The sequence below is a fragment of the Mesoplodon mirus genome (assembly GCF_964341445.2).
Source record: "Mesoplodon mirus genome assembly, chromosome: 18".
NCBI lineage: Eukaryota > Metazoa > Chordata > Mammalia > Artiodactyla > Ziphiidae > Mesoplodon > Mesoplodon mirus.
Genome location: NC_138994.1, coordinates 8,927,491 through 8,944,701, shown reverse-complemented (window position 1 = coordinate 8,944,701; position 17,211 = coordinate 8,927,491). Strand labels below are relative to the sequence as shown.

Sequence of the window (17,211 nt, the reverse complement as noted above, 5' to 3'; positions counted from 1 at the left end):
AATGAATTGGGACACAGTATCGTTTGCTGTGCTCTGGAAAAGTTTAAAGATTTTAAAGGAAGGATCAATTTGTTTAAAATTTGTTAGAACTGAAGGTAAAAGCATCTGAGATTGGCATCTGTTCTGTAGAAAATTTTCCATCAGTTGCATATTTTCAAATTTACTCATACAGAATTTTAATAAGCGTTCTTACTTTTTAAATCCCTGTATCAGGAGTTAATATCCATTTTTCAGTCTTCATTATATTTGTCTTCTCTTTCTTGATCAATCTTGTCAGCAGTTTTTCTATTTTATTGGTCATTTCAAAGATCAGTTCTTTGCTGTTAACTCCTTCCTGTGGTCTTGGTTTTTTCCCCCCTCTCTGCCTTTATTCAAATGCTCAGTTAATTTATTTTCTGTTCTTTGTTACATAATAACAGAAGCATTTAACTTTTTGAATTTTCTTCTGAGTGTATTTTTGGATAGCATTCCATAGCCTTTGTTGTGTGAAGGAAGTGGGGTTTTTTGCTATTCGTAAGTTGCCTTTGAGTTTTTAAGTTCTTTTCCCAGGAGTTAAGAATTGAGTTTTTAGATTCTAAACGGTTTTTCTTTTTAAGGCTTTTTTATTAATTACTGATTTTTATAGCATTTTGATCAAAATGATGTTCTTATAGTTTCTGCTTATATTTGTGGTCTATTGTCTTGATTTTTTTAAAAAAAAACTTTCATTGGTTTGTAGTACAGTTTTATATATTTATATCTGCTTTGTGACTGTGGCTCCTGTCTCCAGTAGTTGTTCTTGCCTTACAGTTGTACTTTTCTTGATATTAATGTTTAGTGTATGTGATTTCTCATCCATTTAGTTTTAACATTTTGTTTTCTATATGCTTTTTGAAACAGCATAAAAGATTCAGGGTTTGGGGCTTTTTTTTTTTTTTTTAATCTCCTAAAAATCTTATTTTAATGGGGATTGTATTGAATAGAGAACAGTTTTTAATTTTATATTCAGTTTTGAAAGTAGACTTAAAGGCTTATTTTGGTTATAACATTTCATTGTTTGTTGACAGTCCTTTCTATATATTCATTTGCCCGTTTATTGAATTTTTAATTTGCATTTGTGGTTTTTCAGTGATTTGAGCAACAGTTTGACTGTGTTTCAAGTTCTTAGATCATAACCTCTGTCCCTTAAAACTCTGTTCCACTGTCTTTTGGTTGGGGGAGGAGAGCAGTTGTTTTTTCTGTTTTGTTTTGGCCAATCTATGTTTCTTTCCTTTATATTGGTAAATGGTTCTACTCTATGCTGTCCAATATGGTAGCCACTATCCACATGTAGCTATTTAGAATTAGGATAAAAAGTTCAGTACCTCACTCATACCAGCCACATTTCAAGGGTTGAGTAGTCATATGACTAGTGGCTACCATATTTAGTTGCACTGATACAGAACTTTTTTACCATTGAAAAACTGCACGGGACAGTGCTTCAGAGTATTTTATGTAGGACTGTCAAGTTTTCTTCAATAGTAGCTTTGGTTTTTGATTCCCTTAAGTTTGTAGTTGCCTGTTTTTTTTTTTTTTTTTTTTCTTTTTGCGGTATGCGGGCCTCTCACTGTTGTGGCCTCTCCCGTTGCGGAGCACAGGCTCCGGATGCGCAGGCCCAGCGGCCATGGCTCACGGGCCCAGCCGCTCCGCGGCATATGGGATCCTCCCAGACCGGGGCACGAACCCGTATCCCCTGCATCGGCAGGCGGACTCTCAACCACTGCGCCACCAGGGAGGCCCGTTGCCTGTTTTTAAGTATACCAATTATCTATATGTTATTGTTTCCTATCCTTTTTATCTAGCTGTTACGGCCTGCTCCACAGCATTGTTGTGATCATTAAATTAGATACAGGAAGTGACGGGCACATTTTGAATGCACATAATAAGTATTCAGATGTGAGCTAGCTGTTAACTTTTCTCTCACTGTTTTTATCCCTTTGGTTCTCCCATAGTGCAAAGGAATAAGACAGTTAAGTTTGTTGTCCACATCCTGTTTTGATTTTCTATATCATCAGTTCTAACCTACAGTTCCTTTTGTGTAGGTTTTTTTTTTTTTTGGCGGTACGCGGGCCTCTCACTGTTGTGGCCTCTCCCGTTGCGGAGCACAGGCTCCGGACGCGCAGGCTCAGCGGCCATGGCTCACGGGCCCAGCTGCTCCGCTGCATGTGGGATCTTCCCAGACTGGGGCACGAACCCATGTCCCCTGCATCGGCAGGCAGACTCTCAACCACTGCGCCACCAGGGAAGCTCTTGTGTAGGTTTTAATTGTGCTACTGTGGGTTAAGATTTTCTTTTCTTTTTTCTTTTTAGATTTTATATTTACTTTTTATGTCATCTTGTCCTTTCACTTTACTCTGTTACTTTATAGTAGAGGCTATGTTATCTCTTACTCTATTAGAGATGCCAAAAGTTTTCATTAATTGTTTTATCAAACTTATTTAATAGATAGTTTTCCAAAAGTATGTTTTTTCTGAATTTCTCAGATTTGCTTTCTTTTCCTTTGTTCTACAGTGTTCTACTTTAGTCCCCATGCTGAGGGTTTTGTTTGTTTTTTCCTTTTGTCATTCTTAAAAGCCAAGTTGATCTATCTACACTTTGTATTTATCACTAGGAAAAACTTAGTAGCTGACTGAATTAGATTCCTGTCACAGTTCTGGAGGCTACAAGTCTGACATAGAAATCAAGATTGTCAGCCCTTGCTGGCCTCTGAAGGCTCTAGGGAAGAATCCTTCCTTGCCACTTCCTGCAAGCAACCTTAGTAGTCCTTGGCTTGTAGTAGCATAATTCCTATCTCTGCCTCCATCTTCACACGATCACCTTCCCTGTGTGTCTGTGTTTTCACATGGTCTTATAAGGACACCAGTCATTGGATTCAAGGCTTACCCTAATCCAGTAGTACTTCATATTAAACTAATTGCATCTGCAAAGACCCTATTTACAACTACAGTCACATTCTGTGGTTCTGGGTAGGCATGAATTTTGAGGTAGGATCTGGGGAGGGGACACTATTCTCAGTACACTAGTTGTTGGTCCTTCTCTCTGCTGCTTATATGATGGTTGAACCCTTTTCTCACGTCTAAATCTAGAAGACAGATTGATAGGTGCTGTTCCCAATTCAATTCCTGGGTTTCAGCAACTTTCAGACTTAATACACCTTTGCTCTGAAATAGTTGGACTTTCTTTTACTCCCACTGCCAGTTTTCTGGGGCTCTTCTATACCATTGAATTTATTGTGTGAAGAACTTAAGTTCACTGTATATAGAAAAAATCATAGGTTTACCTGCCTTCTCCCCTGATTTTTTTAATTCTGTGAAGTATAAAGGATGATGTAACAAACATCAATGTATGTCCCACCCGAAATGTTAATATTCACATTTTTTTACTTCATTTGTTTTTTTAATATTAAAAGAAAATTATAGGTAACTAGTGCTCCTTTTATTTTCTTCCATCTCCTTTACATGCTTTCTTCCCCAGAGCTAACCACTATTATGAATTTGTGTATACTCCCAGTTCAGGTTCTTAGATCTTTACTACACATATATGGGTTCAAGAGCACAAAATGCAGTATTGTTTATTTAAAGTTTATATAAATGCTATCGTTGTACGTATTCTGCAACTTGGGTTTGATTTTTTGGGGGGTGTATGTGTGTGTTTTAATTCACTGTTGTGTTTTCAAGATCTCCATGTTGATGTACAAAATTTTAGTTCAGCATTTGTAAATAGTCCACATTTCCTAAAAAGACAGTATTTGTGTGGGTGTAAGTATATCCATATCCTGTTTGTTGACTTCAGGGTTCTAAATTTAACTCACATCTTGGGCTTATTGTGTTCATATCATCTATATCCTTTGGTCTGCTTCCTTTTATTTTTCTTTTTTTTGGAATATGTTTGATATGTGCATTGTGTAAGTTTAAGTTACAGTTTGATTGCCATTGTAGCCTTAGGTAACACCTCTATCTTCACATAGTTACCATGTCTTTTTTGTGGTGAGAATAATTAAGATTTAGTCTCTTAGCACATTTGTTGTTTATAATACAGTGGCATTGTCTATAACCACTGTACTCTGTATTAGATCTCCAGGACTTATCTACTAGTAGTCAGTTTATACCCTTAAACTACCTCTCTCATTTCCCCAACCTCACCCCCATTTCTTTTTTTCTTTTCTTTTCTTTTTTAAATTCATATATGTTCATATAGTTCCAGGGCGACTGGTTAGGTACATTGTAGTTAATGATTATTATTTCTTCTTCATCTTCATTCCTTTCATCATTATGTTGTTTCCCTTTTGATCTCTATTAATTTTACTTTAACTGGGTTTCTTTGGTAAGTACTTGCCGGATACATCCTTTTCCATCTCTTTGTTTTCAGTTTTTCTGTGTCAGTTTGTTTTGATGTGTTTTAAAGAGGTGATTTAAATCCATTTATATTAACTCTGATTACTATCATGATTGGAATCAGTAATTTCTCTTAAATTTTTTTTAATCCTTGCCTTTTCTTTGCCTTGTTTTTATGCCTTTCTGCTGTCTGTTGGGTTAGTTGAAAGTTCTTCTCATCTCTGTCTGCTTTGGGAACAGTAGGACTTTAGACTGCCTTTTTATAAAATTCCAGCCTTGGGCTTCCCTGGTGGCACAGTGGTTGAGAGTCTGCCTGCCGATGCATGGGACGCGGGTTCATGCCCCAGTCCGGGAAGATCCCACATGCCGCGGAGCAGCTGGGCCCGTGAGCCATGGCCGCTGAGCCTGCGCGTCCGGAGCCTGTGCTCCGCAACGGGAGAGGCCACAACAGTGAGAGGCCCGCGTACCGCAAAACAAACAAACAAACAAACAAAAAACTCCAGCCTTGGGACTTCCTTGGTGACGAAGTGGTTAAGAATCTGCCTGCCAGTGTAGGGGACATGGGTTCGATCCCTGGTCCAGGAAGATCCCACAAACTGCGGAACAGCTAAGCCCTTGTACCACAACTGCTGAGCCTGTGCTCTAGAGCCCGTGCACCACGACTACTGAAGCCCGCACGCCCTAGAACCTGTGCACTGCAGCTACTGAGCCAACACACCTAGAGTCTGTGCTCTGCAACAAGAGGAGCCACCCCAATGAGAAGCCCACGCACCACAATGAAGAGTAGCCCCCACTCTCCACAACTAGAGAAAGCTCACGTGCAGCAATGAAGACCCAGCAAGCCATAAATAAATAAATTAATTAAAATTTAAAAATAAATAAAAAAGTAAAACAGTCTTTCTTACCCATTATCTATAATTTATTTTTATACCTTGTTTTTAAATCCCTCCCAAATTAGTCATTTTTAGGTTTATGCTTATTTACATTTACCAATACTTCTGCCATACTGTTCAGTGTTGCTTCTTGCATCCCACTCAATTCTTGCTGAATACATTTAGTAGCCTTCTAACAATGGTATAAGGTGTAAAGTCTTTATATATTAAAAACATACAGAATTACATATATGTGTGACGTGTATATATGTGTGTTTGTGAATACACACACAGTTATATATTGCCTGAATCTTTTTTTTTTTTTTTTTTAAAGAAGATGTTGGGGGTAGGAGTTTATTAATTTATTTATTTTTGCTGTGTTGGGTCTTCGTTTCTGTGCGAGGACTTTCTCTAGCTGTGGCAAGCGGGGGCCGCTCTTCATCGCAGTGCACCGGCCTTTCACTATCGCGGCCTCTCGTTGCGGAGCACAGGCTCCAGACGCGCAGGCTCAGTAGTTGTGGCTCACGGGCTTAGTTGCTCCGCGGCATGTGGGATCCTCCCAGCCCAGGGCTCGAACCCGTGTCCCCTGCATTAGCAGGCAGATTCTCAACCACTGCGCCACCAGGGAAGCCCCTTGCCTGTATTCTTGAATGATAACTTAACTGCATGTAAATTTATATTTAGCACTTTGAAGATAATTTCATTGCCTTCCAATATTTATTGCTGTTGAAAATTCTCATGTCAGTTTAAGTGTCATTTCTTTATAGATTATCTGTATCTTCTCTCTGGTAACTTAAATCTTTACCCCAACCCCTTACTTCTGGTTTTGTTTTTATGTTTCACAATATCAAGGGACATAGATGTATGAATTAGTTTTTAGCCACTAGGTCTTGGTGTGCACCCTCATTCTGAGAGTTCTTGTTCGTCTTGAGTTTTGAAAATTTTCTAGTCATTATTTCTTCCAATTTTTCCTTTTTTATTCTTTTTAAATATAGAATGTCTGTCGATTGTTGTTGATCTTCTCATTATCTTTTCCATATTGCTTCCTTTCTTTTTATACTTTGCAATTTCATATCTCTTCCTATGCTTTATTTCATGTAGTCTTCTCTGACTGTTCTTCCTCTTTATCAGTTTTTTCTCCAGCTGTGTTTAGTTTATTGTTAAACCTGTCAATTGGGTTTTTTATTTCAATGTGTACTTTTTTTTCAGAATTTGTTACTTTTAGAAACATGCTCTTTTTTTTCATCCTGTTCCTGTTTCGTAACATATATTCCTGTCATTATCACTATGAAAAATTTTAATATACTTATATTAAAGTTGTTTTCTAATTGTTCTATTTCTAGCCTGCCCAGGGCTACTTCTTCCCATTTTTGCATGTACTGACTGCCTCATAACAGTCTGTGTTCTTGTATGATTTACAATATCTTTCATGGTGAGCTCATCTGGGTCTAGGGTGAGGAGGCATGCTTTCTTTAGGAGTCTTGTGTGATCCCTGGACTGTGAAAGTGTCCTTAAAGCACAGTTTTCCATTGGCTTCTGAAGAGATTTCAGGAATCTAGGTGAATTTGGAATGGCAAATTCTTAGCTTAAGGTCCCTGCACATAAACAGGTGGTATGAATTTGGACCTCTTACATGAACATGGATCAGGAGGGGGCTTTCACTTTCTCCCTGTTGGCTTTTTCCACAAAAGTCCTGGAGTAGGTGTTAAACTTCCTTGCCACTTTGCTGGCGGGTTGACCAAGACCAGCCTTGGCTTTGCATTCTTCTTCTGCTTCTTGCATCTTGCAATTTCTTTTAATTAATTAATTAATTAATTAATTAATGGCTGTGTTGGGTCTTCGTTGCTGTGCGCGGGCTTTCTCTAGTTGCTGTGAGCGGGGGCTACTCTTTGTTGCAGTGTGCAGGCTTCTCATTGCGGTGGCTTCTCTTGTTGCGGAGCATGGGCTCTAGGTGTGTGGGCTTCAGTAGTTGTGGCACACAGGCTCAGTAGTTGTGGCTCACGGGCTCTAGAGCATAGGCTCAGTAGTTGTGGTGCATGGGCTTAGTTGCTCCACGGCATTTGTGATCTTCCCAGACCAGGGCTCAAACCCATGTCTCCTGCATTGGCAGGCGGATTCCCAAACCCTGCACCACCAGGGAAGCCCGCATCTTGCAGTTTCTTACTCCTGATTCAGGCCTTTGGCAGAGTGATCATGTCTGTGGACTCCTCAGAATAGTTTTTTGTTTTGTTTTGTTTTTGTTTTTTTAATTTTTGGCTGCATTGGGTCCTCATTGCTGCGCACGAGCTTTCTCTGGGTGCAGCGAGCAGGGGCTACTCTTTGTTGCAGTGTGTGGGCTTCTCATTGCGGCAGCTTCTTGTTGTGGAGCACGGGCTCTAGGTGCACAGGCTCAGTAGTTGTGGCTCATGGGCTCTAGGGTGCAGGCTCAGTAGTTGTGGCTCACGGGCTTAGTTGCTCCGCGGCATGTGGGGTCTTCCTGGACCAGGGATCGAACCTGTGTCCCCTGCGTTGGCAGGCAGATTCTTAACCACCAGGGAAATCCCACATTTTTTTAATGCGTAAAAGACATTGGATTATAGGGGAAACTAAGTATGTTGAAACAGTTGTTAAAACATAAACTTGTGGTATATTAATTGCTTTATTAATGCACTAAATAACGGGATTTAGCAGCAGGTACAGTAACTGTCATGATTTCAAAGTAGTGATGAGCTCTTAGATAATTTGAAATATCTGCCACCAGTGTAATGTGATGGGTGAATCAATTTGGAGAGCACTTCATGCCGTATATGCTCCACTCAGAGATTCATTAAAGACTTAAAAGCCTTTTGTTTAAAAGAAAATCTTTTGTTTCCCCAACTTATTTGACAAGGAAACCTTGGTAAAGTAATACTGATTAAGCATGCTCATGAATTACTATGATTCCAAGAGAAGCATGTCAGAACATCTGCTTCCTGCTCTGTAATCTCTTTGTAGGTGATGTTTGGACACTTGGCAATACTGAAATTTAAATTTTAAAATGAAAGCTTTAACCATCAACGTTTTCCATTTCTTAAAATCTCATTCTAAAATTATGAGTAGATGAAGTAGATGTTTTTAAGTATGCCAAAGTAAATATAAAATACAGAAACTTTATTTGCAACATTGATTTACTGATCCCATTTTGTGTTCAAACATAGTCTAAATAAGTTTATAGGGAAATAAACTAATAAAAGGTCAATCAGGGACTTCCCTGGCAGTCCAGTGGTTAAGACTCTGTGCTCCCAGTGCAGGGGACATGGGTTCAATCCCTGGTCAGGGAACTAAGATCCTGCATGCTGCACGGTGCAGTCAAAAAAATAATAATAATAAAATAAAACAAGTAAAAAAAAAAAAAAGGTCAGTCAAATGATTGTACATTTTCTTTCATTATCTTAATGTACTTGCATTGACTGTTTTAATTGCTATGCACATACACTTGATTTTTATGTTGCATATACATACTTCTTAATATCAGTGTACTTGGCATTTTAGATGACGCATAAGAAGTGGTGCCATGGTTTGCTTAACCATTCCACAGTTCATTTTTTACTAGTATATACGAAGTGAGCCATGAGTGTTTTGGCACAAATTTCAAAATCTCTACCTTTTTCATTATCATCTTAGACAAGTTCCTTGGGGGTCTACTTTCCAAGAAATATTTACCAAAGTAAAAGAATCTACTGTTGTTACCAGTTCTGAGTATTGCAGGTTTAGGGTATTTTAAGATTGAATCAGGTAGTACCATCTTCAGTTTTGTTGGTGATTTTTGCCACTGGTAATGCTTTTGATTTTAACAGTGATTCCTACAGTTACCAGAGACTCCTCTGTTCAGATTACCCAGACTCCATAAATGATTTTTAAAGTTTCTTTGAATCAAGATCCAGATAAAGTCCATACATTCCAGTAAGTCTTTTAAGTCTGATTTTATAGGCTTCCCCTTTATTTTTTTCCTGCAATTTAAACAGGTTTATGATGTGCTTGGATGTTGTTTTCTTTGTGTTTTCATTTGGCTTGGGTTTTGCAGTTTCTTAAATCTGTGGATTAGTGTCTTTAATCATTTTTAGCACAAACTGAACCATTATTTCTTCAAACATTGCCCTTGCCGCATTCTCTATCTTCTCCTTATGGACCTCTGATTTCAAGTATGTTGGATTTGATCACCATGCATGTACATTCTGTTCTGTATTTCCCTGTTATTTTTTTCCTCTGTTCCTCAATTAATCTATCAGTTCTCTTATCCACACTTCTGGTGTGTCTAATAACGATGCCAAATTCATTTTGAGTCAATGTTGGATATTATATATTTAAAAGATTTTTGCAGCTCTGATGCTCTCTTTCCCCAGAGCAGATTCACCTTCCCCTGCTAGGCATATAGAACGGGAGCTGAAAACTTGACTGCGGTTAGGCACTGAGCTGAGTTGCAGCTGGGTTATAGTTTTTTTGTTTGTTTGTTTGTTTTAACATCTTTATTGGAGTATAATTGCTTTACAATGGTGTGCTAGTTTCTGCTGTATAACAAAGTGAATCAGCTATACATATACATATATCCCCATATCTCCTCCCTCTTGCATCTCCCACCCTCCCTATCACACCCCTCTAGGTGGTCACAAAGCACTGAGCTGATCTCCCTGTGCTATGCGGCAGCTTCCCACTAGCTATCTGTTTTACATTTGGTAGTGTATATATGTCCATGCCACACTCTCACTTCGTCCCAGCTTCCCCTTCCCCTGGGTTACAGTTTTGATAAGGCTTTGTTTCTCTCTGGTCCATTCTTAGGGCATAGCCTTGTTTCTTACTCCCATTTCCAGATGAGAGCCTGATTCGATGACCAGTGCCCTTCCCCCTCATCTATCCTGAACTCTAATTGTAGTCTCCTCATCAAAGTGAGCCTGCCTAAATCTCTCTACTTTCCAGAGGCTTTCTGCTTAGCTTCTTAGCCTCCTGCCCATCACAGCTTCAGAATTTTCCAAATGCCTTGGGAGCAGGAGTATCTGACATGTGTCATTCTTAGTTGCCTGTCCTTCCTTTTCACTGGGAATTTGGCTCTTCAGGCCTCTAAAGTTGTCCCTTCAGCCCTACAAAATCATCAGAATCTCTGCGTATTTCTCTGTCCCCAGAAGTGACCCTCTACCAAGGCACCAAATTCTAAGCATCACTCAAAATCACCCATTGTCCACAGGAAGAAGCAGCTCCACACTTCATGGTCCTACGCTCTCTGAAATCTTGACTCCTTGATATTGTCATTGTTTTAGCATTTCTCTTGTATCTTAAAGTTGAGTTTGCTTTTTTTTTTTTTTTTAATCTGGCCTTTCTCGTTCTCAGTAAGAGTGTTGGTTTGCTATAAACTATCCACCATATGACCCTTTTCCTTGCAATTTATTTGTTGAGAAAACTGGGTTATTCCAGTTATTTATCCAGTGGCTTACATTTTTCTGATTATATCCCTGTGGTATAACTTTCTCACCTCTTGGCACATCTAGCAATGTTTTTTTGGATGTTGGGCATTTAATTTTACGTGGTTGAAATATAGGGATTGTTTTATCTTCCTTTAAAGAGGCTTTGTTTTGTTGGCAGGTAAGTTACTTGAGGTTCAGTTTTTCCTTTACTAGGGAGAGTGTAGAGTAGCCTACTTTAACTCCACTAGTAAACCAGGATCTTTGGGGGTCTTTTTTGAATGCTCTGTGCCACTTGGCTGGTCACAATGGAGAAGTCTCCCTGCTTGTGTGAGCTCGGGGAACTGTTCAGTCACAGCTCCTTCGTTGTTCTTCGCCTGACCTGATGGAGTTTCACCCTGTACATGGGCTTCTTAGTATTCAGTGAACACTCAAGGAAATCTCGTGAAGATTTCTGGAGCTCTTTTTCTGTATGGCTTCCTCTTCTCAACAATTCTGCCCCATAATTACCAGTCACCTGAGCCTCTGTACTTCAGTCTCTGGGAGTGTGTTTCCTTAACTCAGTGAAATCATCGCGCTCTGCTTAGAATCCCTCACCTGCTGTGCAGTCTGCAGTGTGCCTTCAGGCAGAAAGCCAAGGCAATCACAGGCTACCTCATTTGTTTCTGTCTTAAGCTGTGTGTTGTCCGGTTTTCTGGTTTATGGCTAAGGGATAAATATGATCATTCTATAAGAGAAAAATGCCCTTTTATACTATTGGTTTACCCTTAAGTACAGTTTGTGCAGAAAGAAGCATGATTCATGTTACTTCCTTTTATCTACCAATTTTCAAACAATAAGTTGATTTCCTGCCATCTTCCAAGGGCAATCAATAAAGTCTTTGTGGAGGGGGGTGTGTGTATGATTATGAAGTCATCGACTTAAACATATTTGAGTTATTCAAGCCATTGAAATTCTTTTCTATGCTCAAATTGTCATTTTTGATTAGTGGAAGCCTCTTCACGCTAGCTGTTGAGTTCTTTTGACTGCGGTAGTCTTGAGACCTTTATTCTCTCACACCTGAATATTTAATGGGAGCCTGTGCGTTAAATTTTACGAGGAGGGATAACCCTAATTTGAGCCGCATGGTTCTCAATGATCTTTGACCCGCCTTCCCACCCCCAAGAAACATTTGACAACGTAGTCATTTTGGGTTGTCACAAAAGGTGGGGAGGAGGTGTTACTTGCGCCGTGAGTAGAAAGGTCCGGGAAGCTGCTACTTACTTACAGCGCACAGGGCATCTCCTCCCGACAAAACAGTCCCCAGCTCAAAGTGTCAGTAGCGCTGTTGTTGAGAAACCTCGACGTATACTAAGTTAGCCAGCATCTGTGTAGCGCTTTAATAGTTGGAGACATCATATTACATTTCCCACAATGCCATGAAATTGGCATTATTGATCCTTTAATAACAGATGAGTAAATTTGAGGAGGTCATACAACGAACAAGAAATTAGGATTTGATATCGATGGTCTTTATGGTTGATGTCTTTTTTTTTCTCCCCCCATTATAAGTGATGACAGTGTACTTTGTATGACTACAAAAATAACAGAGTTGAGACCAGACACTGTTCTAAGTGATATTTATTCTCAAAACAGCATTATCAGATAAGCAGCTGTTATTATGGATGAAGCCATTACTTAACTTGTCTAAGGTTATACAGCTAGTAAGCAGCAGAGTTAGGGGTCAAACCCAGACAGCCTGCCCCATTGCCCACACTTTTTTTTTTTGCGGTACGCGGGCCCCTCACTGTTGTGGCCTCTCCCGTCGTGGAGCGCAGGCTCCAGACGCGCAGGCTTAGCAGCCATGGCTCACGGGCCCATCCGCTCCGCAGCATGTGGGATCTTCCCGGACTGGGGCACGAACCCGTGTCCCCTGCATCGGCAGGTGGACTCTCAACCACTGTGCCACCAGGGAAGCCCTGCCCACACTTTTAACTACTGTATGTTGCCACATAATTTTTCTTTTACAGTTTAAACATAATGTTTGTTTTATCTTTAAATCTTCAATACCTTTGGAATTTATTTTGATGTGAAGTAGGAATCCAACTTCTTCCCACCCCCCAGACCTTGACTTCCCTGATTCATTTATTGGAAAAGTCATCTCCCCCTGACCCTTTTTTTTTAGTTAATTCATTTAGAAATATTGCCTGTGTTAAACATTAAATGGTCATGTTATATATATTGGTCTATTTTTTCTTTTTGTTTAATTAATTTTTCTGTTCCTTAACCAGTGGCGTATTTTTTTAAATTACTGTAACTTTTAAAATGTGGTAGGGCAAATCACTCCCGTCTACCTTTGCTTATCAGAAAATTTCTGGGAACTTTTCCCCTTGGCATTTATTCTTCCAGTTTGTTGTAGTTTGTTTAAATTACATTTGCCTCTTGTCTCTTCTGTACCAAAAACCTACTGAGTTTAAGATTACAGATTAATTTGTAGAATATTAATAATTAATAGCTTTAAGCTTTGTGCTTAAAATTTCTAGTTAAACTTATTCCAGTATTTTTTTTATTGTTGTTATAGTCAAGAATAGATAGACTCTTTGGTCACTTGTATGTTTCTAAATAAAAGTTATTTTTAGGAAGATGACACTTGAGAAAAACACCTGAGGTGAGGGAATGACCATGGAGCTAATAGAAGAGCCAAGTTCAGGGGCCTGTGATCAGGAAGTTTGCCTGTCATTTTGGGGAAGGAACAAGGAAGTCAGAGGAACTGGTAACGTGAGCTAGAAGAGAAGCAGGAAATGAAGTCAGAGAGGGGATAGAAGTGACAGATGGTATAGGGCTTTGTGTGTACCAGTGCAAGAACTTTGACTTTTATTCTTCATGAGATGAGCCATTGGAAGGTTTTGAGCAGAGGACTGGCATGGTGTGACTGAGGTTGTAAAACAAGATTATACCAACTACTGTGTTAAATAACTGGAAGGAGGGACAAGCAGGAAGACCAGTTCGGAGGCTGTTTAAGAAACCCATATGAGAAAAGATAGTGACTGCAGTTGAGGTGGCATGAAGTGGTCAGATCCTGGATACATTTAGAAGGCGGAGACGATAGGATTTCATGATTGGTTTTGGGGTATGATAAAGGTGTTTAGGATGAGTCCAAGGATTTATGATTGAGCAACTGGAAGTTGGGAAGAGTTAGGAGCTCAGTGTTAACTCACTAACTCTGAATGCCTATTAAGGCAGCTAAGTGGAGATGTTGAATGGGCAGTGTGAAATTGTATTAATTGATGTCCTAATATCGAATACTTTTCATATCCAGGAATAAATCCCACTTGCTCATGGTAGGTTGTTTTTATTTTTTTGTGGTTTTTAAAATAAACAAATAAATAAATACATGTGTATAATTCGGCATCTTATTTCTGTGTGTGTATATTTAAAGTTGCCTGAACTGTACTTCAAAAAAATTCTCCAAATTTATCACTTAATAAATTAAGATATTTTTATATACTTCTAGGTTCTATTAACACTTCACAGTTTTTCATTCAAAAGTAAGATTGGTGTGTAAGTATGTGTGCACATACTTTTTATCAGGTTTTAAATCAATTCTATTTTTCTAAGAGGACTATAGAAATCTAAAATTTTTTTTTAACTTCTGATGAAAACTATTTAAAAAAATTATTTATTTATTTTTGGCTGTGTTGGGTCTTTGTTTCTGTGCATGGGCTTTCTGTAGTTGCGGCGAGTGGGGGCCGCTCTTCATCGCAGTGCGCGGGCCTCTGACTGTCGCGGCCTCTCTTGTTGTGGAGCACAAGCTCCAGACGCACAGGCCCAGTAGTTGTGGCTCACGGGCCTAGTTGCTCTGCAGCATGTGGGATCTTCCCAGACCAGGGCTCGAACCCGTGTCCCCTGCATTGGCAGGCAGATTCTCAACCACTGCGCCACCAGGGAAGCCCTAGAAATCTAATTTCTTTATGCCAGCACCAGCCATTTTAATTGAATAGAAATTATCTGTTCTTCAATGTTTTTAAAGACTTCACTGAGGACACAAGACTAGTCTGAGCCCCTGCCTTTATTTAAGGCATGTGTATTGTATTCTCCGATTAGATGGAATATAAAAATTGTAACATTTAAACATTATAGAAATGCATAATGTGGAAAATGAAAGCTCTCCTTAATCTCCTCTCCGCCATCATAGCCACGTCAGTGGTTTCTTGCACATTCCTCTATCCTCCTTCTCTCGCATCTCTCTACATGCTAGTGTTTTATTTGGATAACATTATTATGTCAAGACTGTTTGTTTTTATTTTAACTTGGCTGTGTGTATGTTTCTACACGGTTGTATCCTGTATCCAGTTTATCAATTAACTAGTGCTTTTTTGAGGAGTTCTGACATGTTTGCATTTTTTCCTTTTTTCTCTTTATTAGGCCAGTCTTACAGTTGATCTAATTAGTTGCTCTGTTCCTGTCTAACCCATTCTTGAGGTGGGTTTGGGAAGAGGGGGAAAAATACTCCCAAAGAGCAGTTCTTAAATGTGCTGTTTCTAGCACGTATTTTTTCTTTTGGTAATTTCAGCTTTTATTTTAATCTTTCTCTTAGTTTGTTCTTCTTGCCATACCGTTTTTACTCTACATCCAGTCTATAAAATGGAATGCTGTGCATTGCCCACTTGGAGAGCTAGTTGATGTCATGGGTTAGTTTATGAGGAGAAAATATACCTCCCTTTTAAGATTTCTTATTCTGATTTTTATATGTTTTTCTAATCTTGTCAGTGTTTAAAGTTTTGTGCCATTTTTGGATTCTAATTACCTAAATCCTCCCATTCATCTCCTATGCAGTCTGTGGTTTTTGTCCCTGCCAACGTAGGCCCCTCTCTCTCTCTGCCTCAAAATGTTACCTCCCCCAGAAAGCCAGCCCTGGTTAAATAGGTTGCAAGAGGTATTTTTTCCCAACACAGTACCAGTTAATGTCTACAGAAGTGTGTGTTTAGTTGGTATAATTTCCTTTCAAAGGCATCTACAATTGCAGCTTATTAGAATTCTTTTACTTTAGCGTAAGTTGCCCAGTCTAACCTTCACAGGGCCTTCTTTGAATGCCACCCATCTATGTCGCTGCAAGAAGGAGGCAGTTGGGGAATGTTGATAAAGACCGCATTGTTCTCATATTTATCTTTCTTCTGTGCGTGTCTGTGAAGGCAAACAGCTTTCAAGAGTTGGGTGTGCTGAAACTAAACACCTCTCGCAGTTGTTACAGAGTTTTGATGTTACCCTTTTGTCTTTATTATGATACTGCCCTTGCTCCTAGCATCCCTTGTCATAGTGTCATTCCACAGACAAGTCCCTTCTTCTAGGACTGCATGCTACCCAGATGACTTTTTTGTGGTCATGATTTGGCAAATGCCAGACTTGTTCATCCTAACACAAGAACCTAGGGATCCTGCATTCAGCATGACCTGAAGTTTTCTCCTCAAAGCACAAAATCATAAAAATCCCATTTTTTTTAACAGAATTAAATCTTTTGAAGACCTAGATTATTTTTTATTGTGTTTTTTGTTTGTTTGTTTGTTTTGCGGTACGTGGGCCTCTCCCGTTGCGGAGCACAGGCTCCGGACGCGCAGGCTCAGCAGCCATGGCTCACGGGCCCAGCCGCTCCGCGGCATGTGGGATCCTCCCGGACCGGGGCACAAACCCGTGTCCCCTGCATTGGCAGGCAGACTCTCAACCACTGCGCCACCAGGGAAGCCCAACTGTGATTATTTTTGACTGTGGACTTAGCTGAAGAGGTATTTCTTATCCTGCTCACATGTATACAAAAGAAGTTTAATGAAAATGATTTCTATCCCATTGGAATTAGTCTAACATGAAGACTGTGGGTATGAACACCCACCATCCCAAATTCATTTTCATTACTTAAGTATGAGCTTTATAACAGTAGATTTTTAGGCTAGGTTAAAGAGTAGCTAATGAGTTCTGTGTAGTCCGTGGAAATTTGCCATGTTGTTTCGGGCCACCTGGAAGTCTTTTTATAGCAGGAGATGTGAAAAGAACAGGGAGAGGTATGGTTGGTTATTCATTAGTATGGCTCTTAGGTGGATGAAGTTGCTGAAGAGGGCAAAGTCATGTTCCACCCAGAAATCTGGAGACAGCTATTCACCTTAGCAGATGGTGGAAAACCATCAAGGTGGTATAAACATACAGGTTTTGTAAAGTGTTCTTGGTAAGCACCTAAGGGCTTTCATGTAACTTGATGTCTTCATTGGAGAAGAAGCAGGTTTACTTAATGACTTTGAAGGTTAGTGTGTTGGAGAAGTGGAAATCTTTTAAGAAACTGATCAAACTTTTTGTTAGTGGTGTCATATATGTATCTAGAGAGGGGCTTTTTTTTAGCTTGCAGGTCACTTTTATTTTATTTCTTATTTTATTGAGGTATAATGGACATATAACATTATATAGTTTCAGGTGTACAACATAATGATTTTTTATTTGTTTCCGGCCGCGCTGCGTGGCATGTGGGATCTTAGTTCCCCAACCAGGGGTCGGACCCACGCCCCCCTTCATTGGAAGTGCGGAGTCTTAACCACTGGACTGCCAGGGAAGTCC

At 39.6% G+C, this 17,211-nt stretch overlaps 1 protein-coding gene across 3 annotated transcripts in view; it reads left to right on the top strand.

Moving 5' to 3' along the window:
* Positions 1-17,211, top strand: part of KANSL1 (KAT8 regulatory NSL complex subunit 1) — a 174,610-nt gene that overhangs the window by 138,942 nt on the left and 18,457 nt on the right. The gene's annotated exons all lie outside the window — the stretch shown is intronic.